The sequence below is a fragment of the Staurois parvus genome, unplaced genomic scaffold, assembly GCF_062004578.1.
Source record: "Staurois parvus isolate SC_StPar_1 unplaced genomic scaffold, SC_StPar_1.0 ptg000701l, whole genome shotgun sequence".
Taxonomy (NCBI): Eukaryota; Metazoa; Chordata; class Amphibia; order Anura; family Ranidae; genus Staurois; species Staurois parvus.
Window position 1 is genome coordinate 216,091 of NW_028318497.1, and position 19,457 is coordinate 235,547.

The 19,457-nt window shown below is 42.8% G+C and overlaps 1 long non-coding RNA gene across 1 annotated transcript in view; it reads right to left on the bottom strand.

Annotated features, from left to right (window-relative positions):
- The window catches only part of LOC149446018 (uncharacterized), a 146,549-nt gene that overhangs the window by 101,232 nt on the left and 25,860 nt on the right, over positions 1-19,457 (bottom strand). Inside the window, exon 2 of the long non-coding RNA XR_016306283.1 lies at positions 15,232-15,322. This is a non-coding gene — a long non-coding RNA (uncharacterized LOC149446018). The remainder of the gene's footprint in view (positions 1-15,231; positions 15,323-19,457) is intronic.

The window sequence follows — 19,457 nt, forward strand, 5'->3', positions numbered from 1 at the left end:
AATAATGAACAGTTCCAAATATCAGTCAATATTGGCACAAAACCTTCAGACTTCTGCTAGAAAGCATGACAACAACCCAAAGCATACATGCAAATCAACAAAGAAATGGCTTCACCAGAAGAAGATTAAAGTTTTGGAATGGTCCAGCCAGAGCCCAGACCTGAATCCAATCCAAAATCTGTGGGGTGATCTAAAGAAGGCTGTGCACAGGAGATGCTCTCACAATCTGACAGATTTGGAGTGTTTTTTCACAGATTAGTGGGCAAATATTGCCAAGTCAAGATGTGCCATGCTGATAGACTCATACCCAAAAAGACAGTGCTATAATAAAATCAAAAGGTGCTTCAACAAAGTATTAGTTTAAGGGTGTGCACACTTATGCAACCATATTATTTTAGTTTTTTATGTTTACTTCCCTCCACCTAAAAGATTTCAGTTTTTTGTTCAACTGAGTTGTACAGTTTATAGGTCACATTAAAGGTGGAAAAAGGTTCTGAAATTATTTATCTTTGTGTAATTTTTTTACATCACAGAAACCTGACGTTTTAACAGGAGTGTGTAGACTTTTTATATCCACTGTATATATATATTTTATATATATATATATATATATATTCCTAATCATAATACATAAATAAATAATATGCAAAACCAATACAAACTATCCTTACGTTTTAAAGGCAATCTGAAAGTAAATCTGTTTCAAAGAGGTCTTTGAAGGTTGCCATTAGAGATGAGCGAAGAAATGAAAAATTCGATTCGGCTGATTCGGCGAATTCCAGTGTGAAATTCGATTCGATGCGAATTTCTCCGCTACGAAGATGACTTATTTAAAGGGTTTCTAGGCTTCAGAGAGCCTTTAAATTAGTGCAGAACACTGTACCTTTAATTTAAATGCCCTTGGAGATGAGGAAGGAGAAGGAGAAGGAGAAGGATGAGAAGAAGGAGAAGGAGAAGGATGAGAAGAAGGAGAAGGAGAAGGATGAGAAGAAGGAGAAGGATGAGAAGAAGGAGAAGGATGAGAAGAAGGAGAAGGAGAAGGATGAGAAGAAGGAGAAGGAGAAGGATGAGAAGAAGGAGAAGGATGAGAAGAAGGAGAAGGATGAGAAGGAGAAGGATGAGAAGGAGAAGGATGAGAAGAAGAAGGCTGAGAATAAGGAGAAGGATGAGAAGAAGGAGAAGGAGAAGGATGAGAAGAAGGAGAAGGATGAGAAGAAGGAGAAGGAGAAGGATGAGAAGAAAGAGAAGGATGAGAAGGAGAAGGATGAGAAGAAGAAGGATGAGAAGAAGAAGGATGAGAAGAAGGAAAAGGATGAGAAGAAGAAGGATGAGAAGAAGGAGAAGGATGAGAAGAAGGAGAATGATGAGAAGAAGGAGAAGGATGATAAGAAGGAGAAGGAAGAGAAGAAGGAGAAGGAGAAGGATGAGAAGAAGGAGAAGGATGAGAAGAAGGAGAAGGATGAGAAGAAGGAGAAGGATGAGAAGAAGGAGAAGGATGAGAAGAAGGAGAAGGATGAGAAGAAGGAGAAGGATGAGAAGAAGGAGAAGGATGAGAAGAAGAAGGATGAGAAGAAGGATGAGAAGAAGGAGGAGAAGGATGAGAAGAAGAAGGATGAGAAGAAGGAGAAGGATGAGAAGAAGGAGAAGGAAGAGAAGAAGGAGAAGGAGAAGGATGAGAAAGAGAAGGATGAGAAGAAGGAGAAGGATGAGAAGAAGGAGAAGGATGAGAAGAAGGAGAAGGAGAAGGATGAGAAGAAGGAGAAGGATGAGAAGAAGAAGGATGAGAAGAAGGATGAGAAGGATGAGAAGAAGGAGAAGGATGAGAAGAAGGAGAATGATGAGAAGAAGGAGAAGAAGGAGAAGGATGAGAAGAAGGAGAAGGATGAGAAGAAGGAGAAGGATGAGAAGAAGGAGAAGGATGAGAAGAAGGAGAAGGAGAAGGATGAGAAGAAAAAGGATGAGGAGAAGGAGAAGGATGAGAAGAAGGAGAAGGATGAGAAGGAGAAGGAGAAGGATGAGAAGAAGGAGAAGGAGAAGGATGAGAAGAAGGAGAAGGATGAGAAGAAGGAGAAGGATGAGAAGGAGAAGGATGAGAAGGAGAAGGATGAGAAGAAGGAGAAGGAGAAGGATGAGAAGAAGGAGAAGGAGAAGGATGAGAAGAAGGAGAAGGATGAGAAGAAGGATGAGCAGAAGGAGAAGGATGAGAAGAAGGAGAAGGATGAGAAGAAGGAGAAGGATGAGAAGAAGGATGAGAAGAAGGATGAGAAGAAGGAGAAGGATGAGAAGAAGGACAGTTCTGTGACAGTTTCTGTCTATTTCTGACAGTTCTGGGACATTCACTGCATACAGCTGTTTTAACCGCTGTATGGAGGGAATGTCATGGAACTGTCAGAAATAGACTATTAATGACAGTTCTGGGACTGTCCTTAATCCTTAAAGGATGAGAACTGTCATAAATAGTCTATTTCTGATAGATCTGGGACATTCACTCCATACAGCTGTTTTAACCGCTGTATGGAGGGAATGTCATGGAACTGTCAGAAATAGACTATTAATGACAGTTCTGGGACTGTCCTTCCATGCAGCGGTTGAAACATTGTATGTATTTGTTTCCATAAATGGATCCATTTATCCATTTATGGATAAATCCATAAATGGATATATCCAGAAGAAGGAGAAGGATGAGAAGAAGGAGAAGGATGAGAAGAAGGAGAAGGATGAGAAGAAGGAGAAGGATGAGAAGAAGGAGAAGGATGAGAAGAAGGATGAGAAGAAGGAGGAGAAGGATGAGAAGAAGAAGGATGAGAAGAAGGAGAAGGATGAGAAGAAGGAGAAGGAAGAGAAGAAGGAGAAGGAGAAGGATGAGAAAGAGAAGGATGAGAAGAAGGAGAAGGATGAGAAGAAGGAGAAGGATGAGAAGAAGGAGAAGGAGAAGGATGAGAAGAAGGAGAAGGATGAGAAGAAGAAGGATGAGAAGAAGGATGAGAAGGATGAGAAGAAGGAGAAGGATGAGAAGAAGGAGAATGATGAGAAGAAGGAGAAGAAGGAGAAGGATGAGAAGAAGGAGAAGGATGAGAAGAAGGAGAAGGATGAGAAGAAGGAGAAGGAGAAGGATGAGAAGAAAAAGGATGAGGAGAAGGAGAAGGATGAGAAGAAGGAGAAGGATGAGAAGGAGAAGGAGAAGGATGAGAAGAAGGAGAAGGAGAAGGATGAGAAGAAGGAGAAGGATGAGAAGAAGGAGAAGGATGAGAAGGAGAAGGAGAAGGATGAGAAGGAGAAGGATGAGAAGAAGGAGAAGGAGAAGGATGAGAAGAAGGAGAAGGAGAAGGATGAGAAGAAGGAGAAGGATGAGAAGAAGGATGAGCAGAAGGAGAAGGATGAGAAGAAGGAGAAGGATGAGAAGAAGGAGAAGGATGAGAAGAAGGATGAGAAGAAGGATGAGAAGAAGGAGAAGGATGAGAAGAAGGACAGTTCTGTGACAGTTTCTGTCTATTTCTGACAGTTCTGGGACATTCACTCCATACAGCGGTTTCAACCGCTGTATGGAGGGAATGTCATAGAACTGTCAGAAATAGACTATTAATGACAGTTCTGGGACTGTCCTTCCATGCAGCGGTTGAAACATTGTATGTATTTGTTTCCATAAATGGATCCATTTATGGAAACAAATACATACAATGTTTCAACCGCTGCATGGAAGGACAGTCCCAGAACTGTCATTAATAGTCTATTTCTGACAGTTCCATGACATTCCCTCCATACAGCGGTTAAAACAGCTGTATGCAGTGAATGTCCCAGAACTGTCATAAATAGTCTATTTCTGATAGATCTGGGACATTCACTCCATACAGCTGTTTTAACCGCTGTATGGAGGGAATGTCATGGAACTGTCAGAAATAGACTATTAATGACAGTTCTGGGACTGTCCTTCCATGCAGCGGTTGAAACATTGTATGTATTTGTTTCCATAAATGGATCCATTTATGGAAACAAATACATACAATGTTTCAACCGCTGCATTGAAGGACAGTCCCAGAACTGTCATTAATAGTCTATTTCTGACAGTTCCATGACATTCCCTCCATACAGCGGTTAAAACAGCTGTATGCAGTGAATGTCCCAGAACTGTCATAAATAGTCTATTTCTGATAGATCTGGGACATTCACTCCATACAGCTGTTTTAACCGCTGTATGGAGGGAATGTCATGGAACTGTCAGAAATAGACTATTAATGACAGTTGTGGGACTGTCCTTCCATACAGCGGTTGAAACATTGTATGTATTTGTTTCCATAAATGGATCCATTTATGGAAACAAATACATACAATGTTTCAACCGCTGCATGGAAGGACAGTCCCAGAACTGTCATTAATAGTCTATTTCTGACAGTTCCATGACATTCCCTCCATACAGCGGTTAAAACAGCTGTATGCAGTGAATGTCCCAGAACTGTCATAAATAGTCTATTTCTGATAGATCTGGGACATTCACTCCATACAGCTGTTTTAACCGCTGTATGGAGGGAATGTCATGGAACTGTCAGAAATAGACTATTAATGACAGTTCTGGGACTGTCCTTCCATGCAGCGGTTGAAACATTGTATGTATTTGTTTCCATAAATGGATCCATTTATGGAAACAAATACATACAATGTTTCAACCGCTGCATTGAAGGACAGTCCCAGAACTGTCATTAATAGTCTATTTCTGACAGTTCCATGACATTCCCTCCATACAGCGGTTAAAACAGCTGTATGCAGTGAATGTCCCAGAACTGTCATAAATAGTCTATTTCTGATAGATCTGGGACATTCACTCCATACAGCTGTTTTAACCGCTGTATGGAGGGAATGTCATGGAACTGTCAGAAATAGACTATTAATGACAGTTCTGGGACTGTCCTTCCATGCAGCGGTTGAAACATTGTATGTATTTGTTTCCATAAATGGATCCATTTATGGAAACAAATACATACAATGTTTCAACCGCTGCATTGAAGGACAGTCCCAGAACTGTCATTAATAGTCTATTTCTGACAGTTCCATGACATTCCCTCCATACAGCGGTTAAAACAGCTGTATGCAGTGAATGTCCCAGAACTGTCATAAATAGTCTATTTCTGATAGATCTGGGACATTCACTCCATACAGCTGTTTTAACCGCTGTATGGAGGGAATGTCATGGAACTGTCAGAAATAGACTATTAATGACAGTTGTGGGACTGTCCTTCCATACAGCGGTTGAAACATTGTATGTATTTGTTTCCATAAATGGATCCATTTATGGAAACAAATACATACAATGTTTCAACCGCTGCATGGAAGGACAGTCCCAGAACTGTCATTAATAGTCTATTTCTGACAGTTCCATGACATTCCCTCCATACAGCGATTAAAACAGCTGTATGCAGTGAATGTCCCAGAACTGTCATAAATAGTCTATTTCTGATAGATCTGGGACATTCACTCCATACAGCTGTTTTAACCGCTGTATGGAGGGAATGTCATGGAACTGTCAGAAATAGACTATTAATGACAGTTCTGGGACTGTCCTTCCATGCAGCGGTTGAAATATTGTATGTATTTGTTTCCATAAATGGATCCATTTATGGAAACAAATACATACAATGTTTCAACCGCTGCATTGAAGGACAGTCCCAGAACTGTCATTAATAGTCTATTTCTGACAGTTCCATGACATTCCCTCCATACAGCGGTTAAAACAGCTGTATGCAGTGAATGTCCCAGAACTGTCATAAATAGTCTATTTCTGATAGATCTGGGACATTCACTCCATACAGCTGTTTTAACCGCTGTATGGAGGGAATGTCATGGAACTGTCAGAAATAGACTATTAATGACAGTTCTGGGACTGTCCTTCCATGCAGCGGTTGAAACATTGTATGTATTTGTTTCCATAAATGGATCCATTTATGGAAACAAATACATACAATGTTTCAACCGCTGCATTGAAGGACAGTCCCAGAACTGTCATTAATAGTCTATTTCTGACAGTTCCATGACATTCCCTCCATACAGCGGTTAAAACAGCTGTATGCAGTGAATGTCCCAGAACTGTCATAAATAGTCTATTTCTGATAGATCTGGGACATTCACTCCATACAGCTGTTTTAACCGCTGTATGGAGGGAATGTCATGGAACTGTCAGAAATAGACTATTAATGACAGTTCTGGGACTGTCCTTCCATGCAGCGGTTGAAACATTGTATGTATTTGTTTCCATAAATGGATCCATTTATGGAAACAAATACATACAATGTTTCAACCGCTGCATTGAAGGACAGTCCCAGAACTGTCATTAATAGTCTATTTCTGACAGTTCCATGACATTCCCTCCATACAGCGGTTAAAACAGCTGTATGCAGTGAATGTCCCAGAACTGTCATAAATAGTCTATTTCTGATAGATCTGGGACATTCACTCCATACAGCTGTTTTAACCGCTGTATGGAGGGAATGTCATGGAACTGTCAGAAATAGACTATTAATGACAGTTCTGGGACTGTCCTTCCATGCAGCGGTTGAAACATTGTATGTATTTGTTTCCATAAATGGATCCATTTATGGAAACAAATACATACAATGTTTCAACCGCTGCATTGAAGGACAGTCCCAGAACTGTCATTAATAGTCTATTTCTGACAGTTCCATGACATTCCCTCCATACAGCGGTTAAAACAGCTGTATGCAGTGAATGTCCCAGAACTGTCATAAATAGTCTATTTCTGATAGATCTGGGACATTCACTCCATACAGCTGTTTTAACCGCTGTATGGAGGGAATGTCATGGAACTGTCAGAAATAGACTATTAATGACAGTTGTGGGACTGTCCTTCCATACAGCGGTTGAAACATTGTATGTATTTGTTTCCATAAATGGATCCATTTATGGAAACAAATACATACAATGTTTCAACCGCTGCATGGAAGGACAGTCCCAGAACTGTCATTAATAGTCTATTTCTGACAGTTCCATGACATTCCCTCCATACAGCGGTTAAAACAGCTGTATGCAGTGAATGTCCCAGAACTGTCATAAATAGTCTATTTCTGATAGATCTGGGACATTCACTCCATACAGCTGTTTTAACCGCTGTATGGAGGGAATGTCATGGAACTGTCAGAAATAGACTATTAATGACAGTTCTGGGACTGTCCTTCCATGCAGCGGTTGAAACATTGTATGTATTTGTTTCCATAAATGGATCCATTTATGGAAACAAATACATACAATGTTTCAACCGCTGTATGGAAGGACAGTCCCACAACTGTCATTAATAGTCTATTTCTGACAGTTCCATGACATTCCCTCCATACAACGGTTAAAACAGCTGTATGGAGTGAATGTCCCAGAACTGTCATAAATAGTCTATTTCTGATAGATCTGGGACATTCACTTCATACAGCTGTTTTAACCGCTGTATGGAGGGAATGTCATGGAACTGTCAGAAATAGACTATTAATGACAGTTCTGGGACTGTCCTTCCATGCAGCGGTTGAAACATTGTATGTATTTGTTTCCATAAAATGGATCCATTTATGGAAACAAATACATACAATGTTTCAACCGCTGCATTGAAGGACAGTCCCACAACTGTCATTAATAGTCTATTTCTGACAGTTCCATGACATTCCCTCCATACAGCGGTTAAAACAGCTGTATGCAGTGAATGTCCCAGAACTGTCATAAATAGTCTATTTCTGATAGATCTGGGACATTCACTCCATACAGCTGTTTTAACCGCTGTATGGAGGGAATGTCATGGAACTGTCAGAAATAGACTATTAATGACAGTTGTGGGACTGTCCTTCCATACAGCGGTTGAAACATTGTATGTATTTGTTTCCATAAATGGATCCATTTATGGAAACAAATACATACAATGTTTCAACCGCTGCATTGAAGGACAGTCCCAGAACTGTCATTAATAGTCTATTTCTGACAGTTCCATGACATTCCCTCCATACAGCGGTTAAAACAGCTGTATGCAGTGAATGTCCCAGAACTGTCATAAATAGTCTATTTATGACAGTTCTGGGACATTCACTCCATACAGCGGTTTCCGGCAAAAAGTGTATGTGCAGAGTTCCTCTATTCTGCAGATACACTTAGAGGAGCTCTGCAGATACACTTAGAGGAGCTCTGCACATACACTTTTTTCCGGTTTGGAATTATTCTTATTTTCATCCTACTTCTTCTTCTTCTTCTTCATCCTCATCCTCATCCTCTTCTTCTTCTGAGGATGAGGATGAAGAAGAAGAAGAAGAAGTAGGATGAAAATAAGATTAATTCCAAGCCGGCAAAAAGTGTATGTGCAGAGCTCCTCTAAGTGTATCTGCAGAGCTCCTCTAAGTGTATCTGCAGAATAGAGGAACTCTGCACATACACTTTTTGCCGGCTTGGAATTATTCTTCTTTTCATCCTACTTCTTCTTCTTCTTCTTCTTCATCCTCATCCTCAGAAGAAGAGGATGAGGATGAGGATGAGGATGAGGAAGAAGAAGAAGAATGAAAAGAAGAATAATTCCAAGCCGGCAAAAAGTGTATGTGCAGAGTTCCTCTATTTCTGACAGTTCTCTCACAGCTTCTTCACATGTACAGCGGTTGAAATATCTGTATCCTAAATGGAAACTAATAGATACAAATTGTATCTATTAGTTTCCATTTAGGATACAGATGTTTCAACCGCTGTACATGTGAAGAAGCTGTGAGAGAACTGTCAGAAATAGAGGAACTCTGCACATACACTTTTTGCCGGCTTGGAATTATTCTTCTTTTCATCCTACTTCTTCTTCTTCTTCTTCTTCTTCTTCTTCTTCTTCATCCTCATCCTCATCCTCTTCTTCTGAGGATGAAGAAGAAGAAGAAGTAGGATGAAAAGAAGAATAATTCCAAGCCGGCAAAAAGTGTATGTGCAGAGTTCCTCTATTTCTGACAGTTCTCTCACAACTTCTTCACATGTACAGTGGTTGAAACATCTGTATCCTAAATGTAAACTAATAGATACAATGTTTCAACCGCTAAACATGTGTTCCTTCTGTCAGAGAACTGTCAGAAATAGCGGAGCTCACTGCAGGGACACTTTTGCCGGCTGATCGGGAAATGTTCGATTCGCGCACCCGAAGTAGGCAAAATTTCGGTTTCGACACGAATCGAATATTTCCTGAAATTCGACTCGAATTCCGGTTCGCCTAGTTCGATTCGCTCATCTCTAGTTGCCATTGTCAATTCTTTAGCTGGCAGAACTATCGACCCTTGCTGCAACACATATGTCTGTAATCCATAAGTTTGCAGATAAAAGCTAATAAATTCATTCTGATTACGTCTGCAGGAGAAGAAATACTAACATTTATAGGTAAAGTTGATACAAGGAATATCCGATTGCCTTTCGGGGGATCAGGAAGGAATTATTTTCCCTGCAGGTGCAAATTGGATCATGCTTTGCTGGGGTTTTTTTGTGCCTTCCTCTGGATCAACTGTGGGTATAGGATTATAATTTATTTATTTTTAAATGGTTGAACTGGATGGTCTTTTGTCTTTTTCAGCCAGACTATGTCATTTTGCTTGTATACTTGTCCTGGGTTTGCGACACAGAAAGTATTTAAAACCGATACAACATAGCAATATCAGGTACCATATTCGTCTTAGGAAAAGGTTTACATGAAGAGTAATGTTTGCGCTGATCTTACTCAGCTTTAATGCAGAATGACTTCATCCATTTTAGACTGCCTTTCTGATGTTTACCACAGATACATCTATGTGTTAAAGAGATGCAAAGTGATTCAGGTACCTTTCATTTCAACTTATGGACTAGCTTCTATTCTAAGACAGTAGGGGTCGACTTCTTTTGCTTAATGTGTGTATTAAAAAGGGACTCTAGGGAACCAAACATCCCCAGAGTTCACTCTCTAACCCAGACAGCAAACATATTTATTTTCCAACTAGTTTGCTACATTTTGAAGAGGATTCACTTTTTAAACCTTGAGATATCATCCCAAGGTCTACTAGGATCTCTCAGGGGGCAAGGTACCCCATATGACATTTAAAAAAAGTGGTCATTGCTGATAATTGGAAATAACAAGCAGACTTCTACATGCAACACTGGTGCCATGTTGATGACCCCTTGTAGCTCAAAGGGCTACAAGAGGTGTACCTCACAGCTAAGCCACTGAGGAAATGGCTGGATGGCACTGGACAGCATGAAGCATGAAAGATACTCTGTGGCCATGGAATACACTGCAAGTTTACATGCAAAATGTATGAAGCAGAGGACAATGTAAAGTTTCATTGAAACCTAGAGTGAATCACAAATAAAAGGGAAACTGAAATGGTAAGGCTTAAATTGGGCTTACAAAATACAAACAAAAAAGGAAGGAGGAGAAGGGATAACTTTGGACCTCATAATATTAAGTTACTAAAAAATATACTAAAAAAAAATAAAAGTTTCTTTTGCTTATAGAAAAACATCTGCAGGACCAGATTTACCAGTAGGCAGAACAGGCATGTGTAGAGGCCATCTGAGCGCTAATGAAAAAGAACAAGAACAGAAAAGTGCACACTTTCATCGTGCATTACCGTGGTAAAACATGTATTTATTGAAAAAAGAAGATATATACTCACAAACCAGCGTGATTAAAAGCAGTATATGTGGTCCACAAACACAGTCACAGAACATCTGTGTCTAATGATGCCTATGAGCTGACGCGTTTCGGGAGCTAAACCCCCTTCCTCAGAGGCCACAAGGTAGCTTTTCCCTGTATAATGACTGAATACAAATTGTTTTTCAATGAGAACAGTGAACTTATATAAGGTGTACAGAATGGGACACAAGGTGGACAGTCAACATATGTAAAAACACGCACACCACTATAGCACATTGCGAAGTCCATTTCCCACAAGTCAGCAACGTAGTTGTAGAGAAAAGTAAGTTCCAATGCACAAGGATCCTGCAGCTTGCCAGGAGAAGATCCAGGGAGATCCAAGAAGCTCAAAACAACAAAGAGAAAGCAGCGTGGGATCCTCATTAAAATAATAAGTCAATTTATTCCATAAAAACAAAATAGTACACTTACATGTTCAAATCTTGACAGTCAGCATCGGTAGAAGATGAAAACACCACAGGGCTGTCAGCGGGAGGAGTTAGAGAGATTGCAAAGCTGTCAGTGTGTGTAAACTGGCCCCATCTCTCTAGCCATCTCTGGAGAGATCTAGGCATGACAGCTGTCAGATATGTCCACCAATAGTCGGTGTCCTGCACCAGAGCAGTCTGCCTCGTGGCAACACTTACGTGTCTGTAAAAAGTGGGGGGTGGTAACGCATTTTAAAGGTCACTCCTCCTTTGTCAAAAACCTGCCCCTTTGGACTGATAGCAAAGTTTAAATAGTGACAGCTCAGGTGGCAGGGAGGGGGAGGAGATTGAGTACTATCATATGACAACATTATTTTCTATACTGCTGTCATATGATAGTACTCTGTCTCCTCCCCCTCCCTCTCGAGCTGTCACTATTTAAACCGCTATCAATGCAAAGTGGCAGATTTTTGAAAAAGGAGGAGCGAACTCTGAAACACGTTACCACCCCCCACTTTCTACAGACACGAAGCGGTTGCCACAAGGCAGACTGTTCTGGTCTAGTGCACCGACTATTAGTGGACATAGCTGACAGCTGTCATGCATAGATCTCTCCGGAGCCGGCTAGAGAGAAAGGGTCAGTTTACACACACCGACAACTTTGTGGTCTTTCCAACTCTTTCTCCCGCTGACAGCCCTGTGGTGTTCTCATCTCCTACCGATACTGATTGTCAATATGTGAACATGTAAGGGCTCGTTCACACTTAGCTGTTTTACCAACGCTTGCCAAATGCCCCTATAGCGTTTGGCAAGCGTTGCTAGGCATTTGCCAAGCATTAAAAACGCCCCACAAATGCCTATAATGTAGTTTGAATGGTGTTACCGCTCTGCAAATGCCCCGCAACCGTGTCGCAACCGCACCGCAAACGCCGGCCGGGCGTTTGTGGAGCGGCACCATACACTAGAATAGGAGGCTTCAACGCCTCCTGACTCGACCAGAGGCGTCCGTTTTGCCATGACGCAACACAACGCAATGCAAACGCTCCCGTTAGAACAGCACCATGTGCTGTAATGTGCAGAATTGGCAGAAGCGTTTGGGAAGCGGTAAAAACACTTCCCAAACGCCTCTCTGCCGCCTGCACACAATGCTAGTGTGAACGTAGCCTGAGTGTTTTTATGGAATTGGCTTATTATTTTAAAGACAGTCCCAAGCTGCTTTCTTTCTGTTGTCAACTAAAGTAAGGTTTACACATTATTATAATATTCAGGTTAGGAACGAGAAAACAAGGCAATTTCTGAAGGTAAAATGATCTTTGCAGAGGGGATACCTAGGACCCCAGAACTTGTACAGGCTTCACGCTGTTAAAATTCAAAACTAAAAGAAAGTTTGATGTTTTAGTGTAAAGTATAACAATTCTTCTTTTATTTTTTTTTAATCATGAGGCCTTTTTAGCAGGGCACCTACTGTTTTCATTATGAACTTGATCAGTAGAGATACAGGCAGAGGTATAAATAATTAGGTTCCTTCATATAAGAGATGAATGGAGGCACGTACAGAAGTAATGGCATACCAACAATTGGCCTAGCAATGTCTAGAATATATTTTCAAGTATCCTAAACACATATTCCAGTCTAGTACAAGTCCTAAATGTGTCCATTAACTTGAGTGCTTTCCTGTACAGTTTAAGCAGTTCAGTTTGTATTGTTCAACAATGTGGCCATGTATAAAGAGAAAGGGATCTTATTAGATCAGTAAGAACTGTCAAAATCTCATCTGAATGGATTGGATTATAAATAGGTAAACCAGATGCATGTGTTCATTCCTTTGGCAAGCTTACCCGACATGCACGGTTTAGTGGCTGTACTTGCTGAATGAAAAAGCAACCATCCAGGGGTATGATGATTCCAAATGCAACAACTAAAAGCCTTTAATTAGCAAAATATGGACAGCGCCAAAAAAATCTAAATTATATAGTGTAAAACATAAAAAGCTGCAAAACCTAACCTATAAGGTGTGCATATAAATGAAAAAAACATGTGTGCGCTAATAATCCCACACAACTTATAAAAAATATGCTTAATGTGTAACTACATAAATCTTTATATAAATAAATTACTAAAAGTGTTCAATTAAATGTGCAAATGTCCGTGAGGACGTCAGGTGACGAAATGCATAGGGCGGAGTTGGTGGATGTGACGTCATAACGTTCGGTGATCTGTCGGCATCTGTGGATGCAGGAGGAGGCTGTGTGTTTTATTGCTGTGAACGCGGTTTATGCTGGTGTCGGCTTAGACACCATTCATTGTGGGATGATACATTTTTAAATAAATTCCTTTTTATACGTTGCGGCACTATGAGTTTCTCCTTTCTTGCTTCCTGAGTACTATTCGAAGTTTATGAAGAAGGGGGTGCCATACTGAATTGTTCCATATATGCTGAGATTCATCTGCAGACCATTACTCCCAGAGCACAAGCGCTTATGCTGGTTTATAATTTGACCAGCACATTGCTCTGGCGAGTTTATTCAATCTATTCAGTGGTGGATTTGTGCACGGTGGTTTTGTAGTTTTCACATGAAGAATTTTTGATTTGAAGATCTTGTTTATTGATACAGATACAAGTTTTGGTGTTGGACATTTGCACATTTAATTAGACACTTTTAATAATTTATTTATGTCAAGATTTATGTAGTTACACATTAAGCATATTTTTTATAAATTGTGTGGGATTATTAGCGCAAACCTGTTTTTTCATTTATTAACTAAAGGCCTTTGTATAAAGATGACAACTAGCAAAGCAAACTTTCCGGTAACAGGTGGCCCAAGAATTCATGTAAATGTTTAGGGGAAGGACTACTAAATGCAATTGTTACCAGCCTAATGGCAATAGAAACAATAGAAGTCAGCTGAAATACAGATTACTAGGATCCCCATGAATGGTCAGCTTTGGATGTCACTATGGATCTTAACAGTAAGTCATAGATCTAGTTTTGAAAACCTCATTACACAATCCAGAGGCAAACAGCATCACTGCAAATTCCTTGCTTCATTCTGCACAGCAGTCTATTTTTCACTTTACAAGCCCCCTACAGTAAAACACTTTCTTATCATAGGAACTTTTCACCAAGTACTTAGCAATTTGCACCACAATAGTATTAGCATGACAATTACAACAACAATTTGCCATGTACTTTGGAAAATATTTGTACTTTGATTTAAAATGTTAAAATACGACTCAAATTTCTGGTATATTGGTTTTAAATGTCAGTTGTCACCAGATACCCTCCCTGGCTGGACTCAGGGCAGTCTTTACAGCCTCAGCACATACTTTATCATACAGACAGTGAACAGCAGAAGATAAGGGCAGTTAGGGACTTCTGTGGCCTGAACAAGGAACAAAGTAAAAAGTGCCTATTGCAACCCCTATCTATAATGGCCCCCAGGATCTAAGAGGCCCCTAGGAACCTGCATAGGTTGCACGAGCAGTAGATCATCAACTTTACAGTTGCACAGGGCTGCTGGAAGAAAAATCATCACTGAGGGAGTGATGGCTTCATGCAGGTTGGGTAGCAAAAAGTGCCATTTTTCTTGATGTAGAATTATTTTCACTTTTCACCATTCCCATTTACCATCTTAAATATGTGTGGGAAAAGCATAGACAAATAAGGTATTTTTAATGCTTACTTGCGGTGGCTTTCTTTACTGTAATTTTTTTTAATTGCAAAGTGCCTTTGAACTTGCTAGAAAATATGACTACTCCAAGAAGAGTCATTTTTCTAGTACAGCCTCCTCCTTTTTTGCAATTCATAGCCCTTTCCTCTCCTGAAAGTGTCTAATTACTGTCTGTGCTGGCCCAGCTACTTCACCTAACTATATAACCTATTATGTAGTTGCAGGGTGGAGCAAAATGAAATATAATGAAGTATCACTTCAGTGACAGATCTAATTCTGCTGGGGCTGCTGAGATCATTTTTGGTTGTTTACACATAGAGACTCGTACAGGTAAATAACATACATAAAATATGTTAAATGCACATAGTTATGGGAAGTTTTTTGTTGAATTGATTAGTCTGACAACAGGAATTCCTTAAACATTGCATATATTGTTTTGTTAGCTTATTTGCACATGTTTATCAGGCTAACCTTAAAGAGTATGTCCAGCTAAATGGTCGGAAGCCCAGTCATGATTTTTCTTCTTAAAATAGTCAATCGATTGTGCTGGAACACTTTAATTCTGAAAAATAAAAGAAATAATGTTCCAGAAAAAAGAGAAAGAAAATTAGGATATTCCTGCCCCCCATTTAACCCTTACTAAGCATGAATTCCTCCCTTTTCCCCTTACTGAAGCTTTTCTGGCAATCATAAACTATTGGGGGGGGGGGGCCGTCTTGTATTCCTATTGTTTTCTGCTCTGCCTTCCATATAGTAGCAATTTCAGTCTAGATTATATTTATTGCCTTTTATGACATGTGTTTTTTGTTTGTGCACAGATAGATCTTTATTTTTTGCACAGTTAGATTTTTGTTTTTATTTACTTATACACTCCCGACAAAGCTCTGACTTCTTTAGGAGAGTGACCTATTGCTCTAATTGTTCCTCCTGTTAGTGGCTGAAATATTTTAAGAGGACTCAGAAGTTTTTACCTCTTTTTGGCTTTAAGATTTTTGGGGGGACTGGCAGAGGTCTGTGTGTTGACTTCCGCAACTGCCTTTAAACCCAAATAATTTTGTGTTTGCATCTCCTGTGCAGTATTTAAATTAGTTTTAGTGGTGGAGAGGCTGGTATATAATCACCACTAGAGATGAGCGAAGAAATGAAAAATTCGATTCGACTGATTCGGCGAATTCGTGGACAATATTCGATTCGAGTCGAATAAATTCGCTGTGAATTTAACTTAAAAAAGGGTGTTTCTAGGCTTCAGAGAGACTTAATATTAGTGCAGAACACTGTACCTTTAATTTAAATGCCCTTGGAGTCTGCTGGGGAAGAGAAATAATACTGTCACTCAGTATGACATGCAGATGAGTGCCGTCGATCTTAGAATCACCGCACACTTCACTCATTTGGCCAGTCACGGGGCCAAAACCGGTGTTTGGAGCCACAGTGTGGCGGTGGAGGCAGCAGCAATGGGAGGCCATACAGCAACCTATGACAAAATGGAAACCAGCAGGAGTGTGAGGAGACCTGAAAGTGGCACATGCAGTGGGAGCAATGGGAGGCGGTACAAGGACCCATGTCACACTGTGGACCCAGCAGCAGCGTGACCAGGCGGTACGGGGGCCCATGGCAGATTACAGGCCTGGCAGCAGCAATGGGAGGCCCGTAATCTGCCAGCACCCTATGACAAAAAATGGAACACACCAGCAGTGTGTGAGGAGACCTGAAAGTGGCACATGGCAGAGTGTGGCGATGAGACCCATGAGAGACTCTGGACCTGGCAGCAGCATGAGGAGGCGGTATAGGGGCCCATGGCAGATTAGGGGCCTGGCAGCAGCAATGGGAGGCCCGTAATCTGCCAGCACCCTATGTCAAAAAATTCTACACACCAGCAGTGTGTGAGGAGACCTGAAAGTGGCCCGTAATCTGCCAGCACCCTATGTCAAAAAATTCTACACACCAGCAGTGTGTGAGGAGACCTGAGTGTGGCGATGGAGACAGCAGCAATGGGAGGCCGTACAGGGACCCATGAGAGACTCTGGACTTGGCAGCAGCATGAGGAGGCGGTATAGGGGCCCATGGCAGATTAGGGGCCTGGCAGCAGAAATGGGAGGCCCGTAATCTGCCAGCACCCTATGTCAAAAAATTCTACACACCAGCAGTGTGTGAGGAGACCTGAAAGTGGCACATGGCAGAGTGTGGCGATGGAGACAGCAGCAATGGGAGGCCGTACAGGGACCCATGAGAGACTCTGGACCTGGCAGCAGCATGAGGAGGCGGTATAGGGGCCCATGGCAGATTAGGGGCCTGGCAGCAGCAATGGGAGGCCCGTAATCTGCCAGCACCCTATGTCAAAAAATTGAACACACCAGCAGTGTGAGGAGACCTGAAAGTGGCACATGGCAGAGTGTGGCGATGGAGACAGCAGCAATGGGAGGCCGTACAGGGACCCATGAGAGACTCTGGACCTGGCAGCAGCATGAGGAGGCGGTATATAGGGGCCTATGGCAGATTAGGGGCCTGGCAGCAGCTATAGGAGGCCCGTAATCTGCCAGCACCCTATGTCAAAAAATTCTACACACCAGCAGTGTGTGAGGAGACCTGAAAGTGGCACATGGCAGAGTGTGGCGATGGAGACAGCAGCAATGGGAGGCCGTACAGGGACCCATGAGAGACTCTGGACCTGGCAGCAGCATGAGGAGGCGGTATATAGGGGCCTATGGCAGATTAGGGGCCTGGCAGCAGCTATGGGAGGCCCGTAATCTGCCAGCACCCTATGTCAAAAAATTGAACACACCAGCAGTGTGAGGAGACCTGAAAGTGGCACATGGCAGAATGTGGCGATGGAGACAGCAGCAATGGGAGGCCGTACAGGGACCCATGAGAGACTCTGGACCTGGCAGCAGCATGAGGAGGCGGTATATAGGGGCCTATGGCAGATTAGGGGCCTGGCAGCAGCTATAGGAGGCCCGTAATCTGCCAGCACCCTATGTCAAAAAATTGAACACACCAGCAGTGTGAGGAGACCTGAAAGTGGCACATGGCAGAGTGTGGCGATGGAGACAGCAGCAATGGGAGGCCGTACAGGGACCCATGAGAGACTCTGGACCTGGCAGCAGCATGAGGAGGCGGTATGTAGGGGCCTATGGCAGATTAGGGGCCTGGCAGCAGCTATAGGAGGCCCGCAATCTGCCAGCACCCTATGTCAAAAAATTCTACACACCAGCAGTGTGTGAGGAGACCTGAAAGTGGCACATGGCAGAGTGTGGCGATGGAGACAGCAGCAATGGGAGGCCGTACAGGGACCCATGAGAGACTCTGGACCTGGCAGCAGCATGAGGAGGCGGTATATAGGGGCCTATGGCAGATTAGGGGCCTGGCAGCAGCTATAGGAGGCCCGTAATCTGCCAGCACCCTATGTCAAAAAATTCTACACACCAGCAGTGTGTGAGGAGACCTGAAAGTGGCACATGGCAGAGTGTGGCGATGGAGACAGCAGCAATGGGAGGCCGTACAGGGACCCATGAGAGACTCTGGACCTGGCAGCAGCATGAGGAGGCGGTATATAGGGGCCTATGGCAGATTAGGGGCCTGGCAGCAGCTATGGGAGGCCCGTAATCTGCCAGCACCCTATGTCAAAAAATTCTACACACCAGCAGTGTGTGAGGAGACCTGAAAGTGGCACATGGCAGAGTGTGGCGATGGAGACAGCAGCAATGGGAGGCCGTACAGGGACCCATGAGAGACTCTGGACTTGGCAGCAGCATGAGGAGGCGGTATAGGGGCCCATGGCAGATTAGGGGCCTGGCAGCAGCAATGGGAGTCCCGTAATCTGCCAGCACCCTATGTCAAAAAATTCTACACACCAGCAGTGTGTGAGGAGACCTGAAAGTGGCACATGGCAGAGTGTGGCGATGGAGACAGCAGCAATGGGAGGCCGTACAGGGACCCATGAGAGACTCTGGACCTGGCAGCAGCATGAGGAGGCGGTATATAGGGGCCTATGGCAGATTAGGGGCCTGGCAGCAGCTATGGGAGGCCCGTAATCTGCCAGCACCCTATGTCAAAAAATTCTACACACCAGCAGTGTGAGGAGACCTGAAAGTGGCACATGGCAGAGTGTGGCGATGGAGACAGCAGCAATGGGAGGCCGTATAGGGACCCATGAGAGACTCTGGACTTGGCAGCAGCATGAGGAGGCGGTATATAGGGGCCCATGGCAGATTAGGGGCCTGGCAGCAGCTATGGGAGGCCCGTAATCTGCCAGCACCCTATGTCAAAAAATTCAACACACCAGCAGTGTGTGAGGAGACCTGAAAGTGGCACATGGCAGAGTGTGGCGATGGAGACAGCAGCAATGGGAGGCCGTACAGGGACCCATGAGAGACTCTGGACCTGGCAGCAGCATGAGGAGGCGGTATATAGGGGCCTATGGCAGATTAGGGGCCTGGCAGCAGCTATAGGAGGCCCGTAATCTGCCAGCACCCTATGTCAAAAAATTCTACACACCAGCAGTGTGTGAGGAGACCTGAAAGTGGCACATGGCAGAGTGTGGCGATGGAGACAGCAGCAATGGGAGGCCGTACAGGGACCCATGAGAGACTCTGGACCTGGCAGCAGCATGAGGAGGCGGTATATAGGGGCCTATGGCAGATTAGGGGCCTGGCAGCAGCTATGGGAGGCCCGTAATCTGCCAGCACCCTATGTCAAAA